We start from the raw sequence: 12575 nt of genomic DNA, 5'->3' as shown, positions 1-12575 counted from the left end.
ACCGGCTGGCGATGAGAACTTAAAATTTAGTGAAATATTGAATTTTAAATAAGGAAAACTTGTCTAATTAAATATCAGAAGTAACATATTGTGTATTCAATGAAAACTACTTAACTGAAACTCAGTACTGAAGTACGTTATGAAACATGCGTGAGTGAAGTTTTTACATGAAATTTCCAAAAAATTAAATACTGCGGTATATAGAAGAAAAACAACGTTTGTATTACCTAAACTGTTCACTGTAAATTAATCTGCTTGCTTAGCACAACACCTGGTAATTCTGACTGCGAACTGTTTCCTCACAAGAATGCAAAGTGAGTTCTGCCCTGAAATGAAAGTAACGAATCTCAAGCTGAACATATTGTTTTACGTTGGCGTACTCACATTCTCGATAGAATTTTATTTTTTAACCGGTCAGAAGCAAACTGTACCTTCGTGTGGCTTAAACTGCAATGCACACACGACAAAACATTCACAGCTTTACTAAGAATGATGAAAGATCTTTTTACTTAGAGGAAAGTCGTTGTTGAAAAATCAGTCTTTGATTTTTGCCAAAAAACACTGATGAACATAAAAGGACCCTCACAATTACGAAATTCTCTCACTACAAAAATTACTGACATTCCAATCAATTACGTTAATTGTGACATAATGAAAACAAAGCGATCGAATTAATTAATTATCTCAGGGACAAAGATTTCGTGCAAACATTGCATGCTTGCACGGGCCCTGATTACCTTCAAAAATTCCTCTAAAAATCCTCTTCGTCAATAGAATATATGTTTACAGATAAGTTTTTATTTCCATAATAAAGTTTTCCGGATAATTTTTCTCGTATTCACAAATTCGAAATCTCCTTCTCTAAAAACTCAACTGTTTGCTACTGTGCCTCAAATAAAAATGTCTACCACTGCAGGACTGACAGGCGAGCAAGCGAACCGATAAATACATAGTCAAGGATTTTATCCACTAACCCTGCAACGCGCTCATTCTTTGTCCCAGTACAGTAAATATGAATTCAAAATGGCTCTGAGCACTATGGGACTCAACATCTTAGGTCATAAGTCCCCTAGAACTTAGAACTACTTAAACCTAACTAACCTAAGGACATCACACACACCCATGCCCGAGGCAGGATTCGAACCTGCGACCGTAGCAGCCTTGCGGCTCCGGACTGCAGCGCCAGAACCGCACGGCCACCGCGGCCGGCAGTAAATATGAATGATTCCCTTTATCAGAAAAATTCCAGAATTGGATTTTTTTATTTCTAAGTTTGCAATACTGACGAGGAATAAACGTTGTTTCTGTGTTACTGGTATGTATGAGTCTTTGAAATGATCTTAGCAACAATTCTGTGCCAACTCACTAGGCGGCAGGGCTGTGCTTAGGAACACACTATTCGTGTTCCAGGCGGATTAGATACGGTGACACAATGGATGCTGATTGTGAGCAAAGAGTGAATATTAAGTTCTGCGTTAAGCTCGAGAAAGCTCATAGTCAAACGTGGACAACGATTAAGCAAGCATATGCAGGCGAGGCACTTTCAAGAATTAGTGCCACGAAAGGTTCCGTGAAAGCAGAGATTCAGTGCAAGACGATACCAAAACTGGTCGCCCATCTACAGCAATACCGAAGCAAATGAGCAGCGTATAAGGCAGTTATTGTAAGAAAACAGTCATGTAATTGTGCGTGCGATACCAGACCTTAATTTGAGCCGTAATATGTGTCTTAAGAATTCACGCTAAGATTTAGGGAGCGGAAACGTAATGAAAGGCTCGTCTCTCACACAGTAACAGAAAGAGGGAAAACGAAGAATTTCACCTGAGAGCCAGATGTGATCTCACATTTCTGTCAAAGACTATCGCGTGGAAATGACAACATCTGCTGCCGACAAGAAAAAGAATACTATCAAATCTGTCGCTGCACACTCTCTACTTGACGGACCCGCTGTCTTCTGTGGATGCAGACTGAACTTCAGTATTGATCTGAATGATACATTTTCGCATGGTAATGGCTGGGTAACAGTCGCTATTGTACGTGGTGGTACAGGCGTACCCAATGCATCAGGACTGGAAAGCTTCGTCGATCGTGACGTCATAGCCTATGAAACACGTATGTAACGCAGCAGCGATGGCGAGGCATTGTAGCATCTGTGACCAGAGAGTATGCGCTTGACCGCGCGAGTGTTGCGAGCGGTTCTCAGTCAGTAGCAGTCAGTAGCAGTCGTTGCGAGTCTGTCAGTTTAGTCGTTGCGAGTCTGTAGCTCTGTCTAGTTGAGAGCAGTACTCAGTCTGTAGTCGTCATGCAGAGCGGTCGGTCAGTAGTAGCAGCCCAGTGCGGTTGTGTGATGTAGGCGGTCGGCAACACTGGTCAAGATGAGGAATAAGGTATACTGTTAATTAATATAATCATTAGATAATGAAAAATTTTATTTATTGTAATTATTCTCCAACAAGTCTCCCAATAATAATTTTTTTATTTCAAAAGCATTTTCTCAAAAATTTAATTTTTTATTGAACTCAAGATTTCGTTGCACTTCCCATTTCATTCCACTTCTTTTGAAGAAAAACTCCACTAAAATCACAAAAAAAAAGAGAATATTATTATTTGCAATGCAGTTCCTCGAAGCGGTGCGCAACAACAAGAGCAGATATGTGACATCCATTTATTCTGAGGTAAGACTTTAATTCTGATTGTTTTACACAGGGCCAAAGACCGATATTTCGGTTTAATTGAATTTTTTGTCACTGAATGGACTTTAATTTTTTGAAGGATTTATATTTGAGTCAGATTGCGAATTTCACATTTTTTGTTGCCATTGTCAGTACATTTCATTGTGGGCAGGTTACGCATAGAGCCATGTCCATCAGCATTTCTATTTAGTATCGTCCCTTTTCTTTAAAAATTTTGTGGGGAGGTTACACTTGGCTCCCATTTCTATTAAGTATTGCTTTATTTTCTTTAAAAATTGCGGTGGGGAGGTTACATATGAAACACGTATGTAACGCAGCAGCGATGGCGAGGCATTGTAGCATCTGTGACCAGAGAGTATGCGCTTGACCGCGCGAGTGTTGCGAGCGGTTCTCAGTCAGTAGCAGTCAGTAGCAGTCGTTGCGAGTCTGTCAGTTTAGTCGTTGCGAGTCTGTAGCTCTGTCTAGTTGAGAGCAGTACTCAGTCTGTAGTCGTCATGCAGAGCGGTCGGTCAGTAGTAGCAGCCCAGTGCGGTTGTGTGATGTAGGCGGTCGGCAACACTGGTCAAGATGAGGAATAAGGTATACTGTTAATTAATATAATCATTAGATAATGAAAAATTTTATTTATTGTAATTATTCTCCAACAAGTCTCCCAATAATAATTTTTTTATTTCAAAAGCATTTTCTCAAAAATTTAATTTTTTATTGAACTCAAGATTTCGTTGCACTTCCCATTTCATTCCACTTCTTTTGAAGAAAAACTCCACTAAAATCACAAAAAAAAAGAGAATATTATTATTTGCAATGCAGTTCCTCGAAGCGGTGCGCAACAACAAGAGCAGATATGTGACATCCATTTATTCTGAGGTAAGACTTTAATTCTGATTGTTTTACACAGGGCCAAAGACCGATATTTCGGTTTAATTGAATTTTTTGTCACTGAATGGACTTTAATTTTTTGAAGGATTTATATTTGAGTCAGATTGCGAATTTCACATTTTTTGTTGCCATTGTCAGTACATTTCATTGTGGGCAGGTTACGCATAGAGCCATGTCCATCAGCATTTCTATTTAGTATCGTCCTTTTTCTTCTAAAATTTTTGTAGGGAGGTTACACTTGGCTCCCATTTCTATTAAGTATTGCTATATTTTCTTTAAAAATTGCGGTGGGGAGGTTACACTTGGCGACACCCAGTCCAGGATCGTATTTCGTTGAGAGTCTTTTGAACAACAGTCAGGTATCTGCTCTTATTTGCTTAAGTATAATTAGGATTTGGCGCTACGCTTTTATTAATCTTGTGACTTTCTCTCTACAGGTCAACGGCAATTTGTTGCTTTGTTGTATTTGTGTGTTGCTTTTGCATTGTGTTGGTTTGTTTTGTGAAAAATTTTGACTATTGTAAAAATGCCGCGAAAGACTGTGAATAGTGTATCGCGAAGTATTGTGAATGAAATTACCGACTTAAACAACGTGACCGATAGTAAGTGTGATACGCAACGTAATGATGACAATCCTGCGTTCACTAACAATCAGTGCATTCCAACCACTAAAGATGACTTTCACCTTAATGATGAACAAACGAACTCAATTGTCTCGTCTGTTAACTTGACGACAATTGATGACGCAGAATGCTCTATGGTAATGAGCGCTGCCGAGTTTAACACACCCGATTTAGAAAATCCAAGTAATGTACAGACAAATTTTTCGAATGAAAATGATCAGTGTAGTGAGAGTATGACGGATCCATTTAATTCCGAAATAATGTCTGACAGTGTACATCCGACTGATAATCCTTTTTGTAAGTTGCAAAATGACCAAATGGTCACACAAAGCGCGACAACTGCAGGTACACCATTAAACAGTACTGAGAATGCAACAGTTACTTTAAGTTTGGATCAATTTATGACAATAATGCTACAGTTTAAGAACGATCTTGGTGTAGATATCAAACAAGATAATGAAAAACTCAAACAACACTTAAATGAAAAACTTGACAATAATGACGTAAATCTCAAACAACTTAGTGAACGGATCGGACAACAGAGTGAAAGTTTCGACAACCATTACAAACAACTTAGCGAAACAATTGATAAAAGTTTCGAACTCACAAACGAAAAACAAGACGATCTTAAAGAACAGAACAAACAAGTTAGTGAGCAGATTACAGCTGTTACCGTGCAATGTCGGGACAATAAAGTACATTGACGTGAGGATACTGAGGCTTGTGCTAAAAACAGTAATAAAGAAGTTGGCACTGTTGCACAAGAATTAAGTAGCACACGTGTAGGCACAACAGAATCACATAAAGACGGGATTATTGGAGTCACCGAACAATGTTCAGCAAACGAAGCACAGGTACACGAAATTAATGCAATCACTGAACAATGCCCTAAAAACGCGGTACAGATTTGCGACGAAGTTAATTTAGAGTCAGTGGAAGTTTCACACACTGCGAATACGGAAGTCAATTATAAGAGTGAACGACAGAACAACCAAAATGTCGAAAGTGTTACAGTAACAGAGTTGAAAACTATTTCAGTCACCAATACGTCACAGAAACCGCCACTTTGCGAAGATTTGTCAGACTTACGCAGCGCGTATAATGTGAGCAATTTACAGAGACTACGAGACGTAAAATCCGAAAAGCCACGCGACTTAAAATATGAAAAGCTACGCAACTTGAAGTACGAAACGACACAGACGAACAGATTCACACACAAACCTGAACGTGTTATCAAATTCAATGACGAGAAGGTTGATTATAAGCAATTTGCATTTGTAAGAAAATGTAAGGAATTTAATAATGGCAGAACACAGATACACGATTTGCACTGTATACGACAATTTATCTTTGTGCTTTCACCGCTATTACCTGTAATGCAGAAACTAGCTTTGAACCTGATGCAACAATTTGCTATTGTATTTTCATCAGCATTACGTATTATGCAGAAACTGGAGTTAGCAAGAATACAGCGATTTACTTTTGGAATTTTACCGCTATTGCCTGTAACGCAAAAACTAAAATTTATTTGCAGTGCGTAAATGACCTCAGGGGATTCATTACGCTTTAATGAATATGTGCCGTAGCGAGCATAGGGCCCCGAGCTGTAGTAGTGCTGTTTCATCTTTAGTTTTCTGCACTGCTGCCTTTTCTTCTACTATCCTTTATATCTATCCAAACAGCTCTTTAACTATTGCTCTATCTAGAATTAAGAAACATTGTAATGAAAACCCGATATGACAAATCTTTTACCGAATGTGACAATTTTCAGTAGGCACTCCCGTAATGACAACTACCGCCGTAATTTTAATAACGGATAAAATCGTAATCATCAGTATGTGTAAAATTAACAGCAAACGCAATTTTTTGTAACAGTAGATGTTTTTCACCACAATAGCATGAAAGTCAGCCGCTTAGCATACCTAACCAACAATGCAGTCTACAAGGTCAAGCAAACTTTGATGTTTCGCCGCGTGCACGTATAGTCCCAGTCCCAACAAATAGTAACGCATGGCAGCAAAGAAATAACTACGTACAGACAACACACTATTTCAACTCGCATCGCAATGCGCCGTATAGAAATTACTATCATGACAGACGTAAAAATAACGAGCACAATTTTCGGTGTACATTTAATAACAGTCGATCTTATGAGCAGCAACAACATCAGCAACAACAAATAATCATGAATGAAACAGACAATAGGTGTCATCGATAGCGTAACACGTCAGTAAGAAATAACAGAGCAGTTCATATAATGGATATGCCACAGCATCCTCCCGTAAATAATAACACGTACGATAGATTTTAACCAGATACAGCACAGATTGCATATTACAGTAACGCAAACATTACTTTTGACACGCAGAATTTTGCTCACGAGAATGCTATTTGAAAAATGCTCTGTTGAATGCACCACTTTTATCGCACCCAGATCTTAGTAGAAATTTTTCCATTGCCACTGACAGTTCCAATACCGCTTTAGGCGTACACATTTTTCAGGAAATTGAAGAAGATGGTTCTACAGTAATTAAAAACATCGCATTTGCAAGCCGCATTCTGTCACCTGCTGAGCGAAATTATTCCGTTACAGAACTTGAAACATTATGTGTTGTATGGGCTTTTATGAGATTTAGGCACTTTCTTTATGGCAGACATACCACCGTTTACACAGACCATAGAGCTATACAATTTTTGCTTTCAGCTAAATTTACTCACGACAGATTAAGTAGATGGAAACTATATTTACAAGAATTTAATTTTACGATTGTTCATATTCCCGGCACACAAAATGTTATAGCAGACGCACTATCGCGTTCTCTCGGCAACAATCAGCAAGACATCGCAACCAACTTCTGCAAAGCAAATTTCAGCGTCATGTACATTCAACAAGTTGCATTTGAAAATTTCATTTCGTCGTCATTACGAGACATAGTATTCTTTTTTTTTTTTTCTTCTTTCACATGCTTTGGTCAGCTGCGCGAGCTAATGCTTCTGTCCGTCAGCTGTGTTGTCTTCTGCTGTCACTACCAATTTACGACACTCACAAAACACAAACAAATGTTTTTCAGCAAATGATTAATTTTGACACGTGCAAACTATTACGGATAGTAACAAAGTAGAATCGGAACACAAAAGAACATGTCCGACCTCACTACCATGTTTTTGCTACATCTTTGTCGCTGTTGAACTCACTTCAACATTTGTTACTTTCACTCCGTTACGCAAAGCTACTGCTAAAACTGTTTCGAAAGCATTTGTAAAACATTTTCTATTTCATGTAGGGCATGTAATGAAAGTAATTTCTGACAATGGATCTCAATTTCGTAGTACCATATGGACACGCATGTTACGAGCCAGAAACATTTCTCCGATCTATATATCCAAGTACCACGCTTCTTCGAACCCCTGTGAAAGATTAATGAAAGAAATTGGTAAACTGTGCCGAATATACTGCCACAAAAGACATATTGATTGGGATACACACATACTCTCATTCCAAGATGTAATTAATTCCATTCCAAATGAATCCACTATGCTATCTCCGACTGTTATACTGAAAAACGTTGAACCACCGAACAAAATTAAAGAATTAATAGAATTTCCCAAAAGTCGTCGCCTACGACACCACGAAATAATTGACATTGCGCTGAACAACATCAAACGTGCCGCAGAGCGCCGGAGAAGACAGCAAAAACAGGTTTGTACACGCCGCGACTTTCACGTTGGACAGAAGATACTAGTACGTACACACTATTTATCCAGTAAATTAAAAGGTAAGTGCAGTAAATTTGAACTTCTATACGCAGGTCCATATCGGATTCGCAGCATCCCTCACCCCAATGTTGTACACGTCGAAACTTTGAGAACTAGAAAATCGAAAGGCAATCACCATATCTCAAACATTAAACCGTTTATTGAGTGAAACCACTGTATGATTCAACACACTATGATGCCATTTACTAACGCAATTATTTCACGTGACTAATTACTGATGATTATCGTATTTTTTCTTGGCAAGTGCCCGGCAAGGTAAGGTTAGCAGGTCGCTTTTCTTGTCGTTACACATCAGACCGTGCATATTTTTCCAGATGAACTTACGTATTTTATGACTAATTATGCAATGTTAGCTAATGACATGTTAATTTCATTACATTTTTTCCTCATTAAAGGCTTTAATTCTCGCCTCTATTAACTACACTACATACAAGCTGAACACAACGAACGTCACATTTGTCTCTTTTATGTACGATTATATTCCAGTTTTGTTTATATGCATTGTGAAATAGTTAAGATATAACACACACCAGTCGACTTTGACATTTTTTTTTTGCCTTATGACATCTCAACATCGTGACTGTTTCACATTTTTTTTTTTGCTACTGCATTGTATTATTCTGTGTACATTTTTGCATCTGAACACTGTCAACGTCTTTAACATATTACGTTTTCTGTCATGTTATGCTGTAGGGTTAATTATGTTACCATAAACCAGTCATTATCTAGTGGGTATATGATTTAAATGCAGGACATTAATTTTGTTCATCAATTTCAGAAAGAAATGATGTATGTAAGAAATAAATTCAACAGAAATGGGAATTTCACCTACGGAATAAACGAAAGGAGATGCAATAACTTTATGAGGAAGAGTAAATGGATCAGGATTAACAAACATTAACAAGAATATACTGTACTCATCACAGAATAGCAGTCTTAACTAATTTTTTCTTTCAGAATACAAGGTGATTGATGCAGGCTGTCAGAGAGAACTACACATCTTAGTTTTAGTGATGAAATATGCGAGAGATAAGGAATAGTTATGTAATGAGTAATGAAGTGATTTTTTGCAGATGATAATGAATACTGATGAATAATGATGAAGGAAATGGTATTATGAATAATGAAGTTTTTCTTTACAGGTGATGATAATGGTGAAGTTATGATGATATGGATAATGAAGTTTTTTTTTCTTTACAGATGAGGATAATGTTGAAGTAATGTATTTATGCTACGTAGTTATTTAAGTATTTGTTGCAGTTTGCTTTGACAGCAGGTGTTACATTGCATAGTAGGATGACTGAAAGTTTTGGAAAGGACAGCTATGGAACACATTTTTATACACACTTCACTGCCTGTTAATTCGAAGTTCACTACTTTTCAGCATAGTGTGCGTTTCTTCTTTCAGGTCAATAATCCGTTTTTGTATTTTTTCCAGGAGAAGTTTTTCATGACACTTACTAAACCCGTTAGTTATTATACCTGTTCTAGTACTTGCATTTTTATTTTTTTACCCATTTGTGTTTATCACTTATAAATGTGATCACATATACTGCCTTGTTACATAATCTTGGTACAGCTGACTCATGACGAATGACGTTACCTATCCTCATTTGCTGCAATAGGTCAAAAGCAAATAGTGTTATGTTTCAGCAATTAATTATCGATCCCAACGCAATGCATTGCTGACAAAAAAAAAATAAAATGTGTTAACAGTCCCAAATAGTGATACCAGTTTGAGAAAATTCTGAATAATACTGATCAACTCTGAATAGCATGTCACTTGATTAATGACCTCTTAATGAGACTATATTCAAAATAATGCTTTGTCACTAGCTAATAACTGCCACTGTCTATTATAATGATACTACGTATAATGCCTGTGATTATTAATGATTTGCCTGTAATTAACTGATTTTAATAATGACTTTGTAATGGTCTGAATACTACTGAAGGAGGAACACTGTTTATTGTAATGTTACCACTTATAATGCTTGTGATTACTAATGATTTGACTGTAATTAACTGATTTTAATAATGCCTTTGTAATGATCTGAATACTACTGAATGAGGAACACTGTTTATTGTAATGAGTACTTGTAATGCCCATGATTATTAATGCTATGACTGTAATTAACTGATTTTTGATAATGACTTCGTAATAATCTGAATAATACTGAATGATGATTTTATTCAATACTTGCTGGCCACTGAGTGCCAATAATTAATGTCACTCCACGAATTGTTATTAATTATGCCATTGATTAGCTCTTGTTTCCAATGTTGATACTTTGTAATTTGAAATGAATGTGACTGTTTAATAATGCTTTGTAATTAGGAGAAGGCTAATAATTCTTAATATATTGGAATTTCAAATGATTAATTAACTGTAATTAGACAAATGATTAATTAACGACAAATGATTAATTAACTGTAATTATACAAATGATTAATTAACTGTAATTAGGAAAAGGTTAATGATTCTTGATTATACTCTGTAACTGAAAAGAATGCGATTATTTCATAATGCTTTGTAACCAGGAAAAGAAGGCTACTGATTCTATGTACAACAATTAATGAACATTTTTCTGTAATACTACATACTTGGTACAGAAATGTTCAATAACTGGGCTATGAATGCCACAAACTACTAATTAAGTCTGTAATTGTCAATATTATGTGACTTGATGTCCTTCACCTCATAAGCTGACTACCCTGAATTACTGCAATGTCCATTTGTCCTGTTTATCCTAGTGATCATGGAGCACTATCTTTGGTTTTGCACTAATTCTACGTTGGTGTGCCTTGTAAGAGTGTGGTGTTGACACGACATGCTGTCCACCACCGTGAGCAATGAAGACGTTATTATGGTCCCACTGTTTGGTGTACCTAATGTACTGCCAAAATGAAAACATGGAACATTACTACGACAGTTCAGTGTCTTTGCTACACTGATAAATTCTGATGGGAAAAGATCTTCAAGTTGTGTCACTTGGTGTTGTACTTCTGTGGAAGATATGGACTTTCAGAGCAGCTGTGTGCAATCTAAAGTGCTACAACCATGATGCAATCCTTCCCTTTCCTATCCTGATTCTTGCCACATAGTTCATAGGTTATACATTTTTCGATTCGCTGAACTCCAATGCGAATACACTTATGTCACTTGTCAATATAATATTTTTGCCAGTCTGTTCATTTGTTCTGAATATGCTAAAGAATTTTTTCAGTGCCTGTGCACTTTATTATCTGTCAAATAATTTGTATATACTTTTCTGATTTGCTACTATGTTTTGTACTCACTTTTTGTCTTTGTCTGATATATTTTGTACTTAGTGCGTGTGCACAACATTTACTTTATGTACTACATCTAATTATTCTTGCCAGTCTGTTTATTTGTTCTGCATATGCTAAAGAATTTTTTCAGTGCCTGTGCACTTTGTTATCTGTCAAAAATTTTGTATATACATTTTTCTGATTTGCTACTATGTTTTGTATTCACATTTTGTCTTTGTCTGGTATATTTTGTACTTAGTGCGTGTGCACAACATTTAAATATTCTGTAAGTTGTAGAATTTTGTTAATTAAAGAAAAATTTTGCCGCGCTTGGCAAGTCCAAATGACTCACCATCGCTGCCAAATTTTTGCCCCCCCAGTGGAGGGTTATGAAACACGTATGTAACGCAGCAGCGATGGCGAGGCATTGTAGCATCTGTGACCAGAGAGTATGCGCTTGACCGCGCGAGTGTTGCGAGCGGTTCTCAGTCAGTAGCAGTCAGTAGCAGTCGTTGCGAGTCTGTCAGTTTAGTCGTTGCGAGTCTGTAGCTCTGTCTAGTTGAGAGCAGTACTCAGTCTGTAGTCGTCATGCAGAGCGGTCGGTCAGTAGTAGCAGCCCAGTGCGGTTGTGTGATGTAGGCGGTCGGCAACACTGGTCAAGATGAGGAATAAGGTATACTGTTAATTAATATAATCATTAGATAATGAAAAATTTTATTTATTGTAATTATTCTCCAACAAGTCTCCCAATAATAATTTTTTTATTTCAAAAGCATTTTCTCAAAAATTTAATTTTTTATTGAACTCAAGATTTCGTTGCACTTCCCATTTCATTCCACTTCTTTTGAAGAAAAACTCCACTAAAATCACAAAAAAAAAGAGAATATTATTATTTGCAATGCAGTTCCTCGAAGCGGTGCGCAACAACAAGAGCAGATATGTGACATCCATTTATTCTGAGGTAAGACTTTAATTCTGATTGTTTTACACAGGGCCAAAGACCGATATTTCGGTTTAATTGAATTTTTTGTCACTGAATGGACTTTAATTTTTTGAAGGATTTATATTTGAGTCAGATTGCGAATTTCACATTTTTTGTTGCCATTGTCAGTACATTTCATTGTGGGCAGGTTACGCATAGAGCCATGTCCATCAGCATTTCTATTTAGTATCGTCCTTTTTCTTCTAAAATTTTTGTAGGGAGGTTACACTTGGCTCCCATTTCTATTAAGTATTGCTATATTTTCTTTAAAAATTGCGGTGGGGAGGTTACACCTATCGAACATATCACGTGACTGAATTTGCAAATAAAGACTTTGGAAAATCATGT

This window comes from Schistocerca americana, chromosome 7 (genome assembly GCF_021461395.2).
Source record: "Schistocerca americana isolate TAMUIC-IGC-003095 chromosome 7, iqSchAmer2.1, whole genome shotgun sequence".
NCBI classification, from domain to species: domain Eukaryota; kingdom Metazoa; phylum Arthropoda; class Insecta; order Orthoptera; family Acrididae; genus Schistocerca; species Schistocerca americana.
This window is presented reverse-complemented; position numbering follows the sequence as displayed.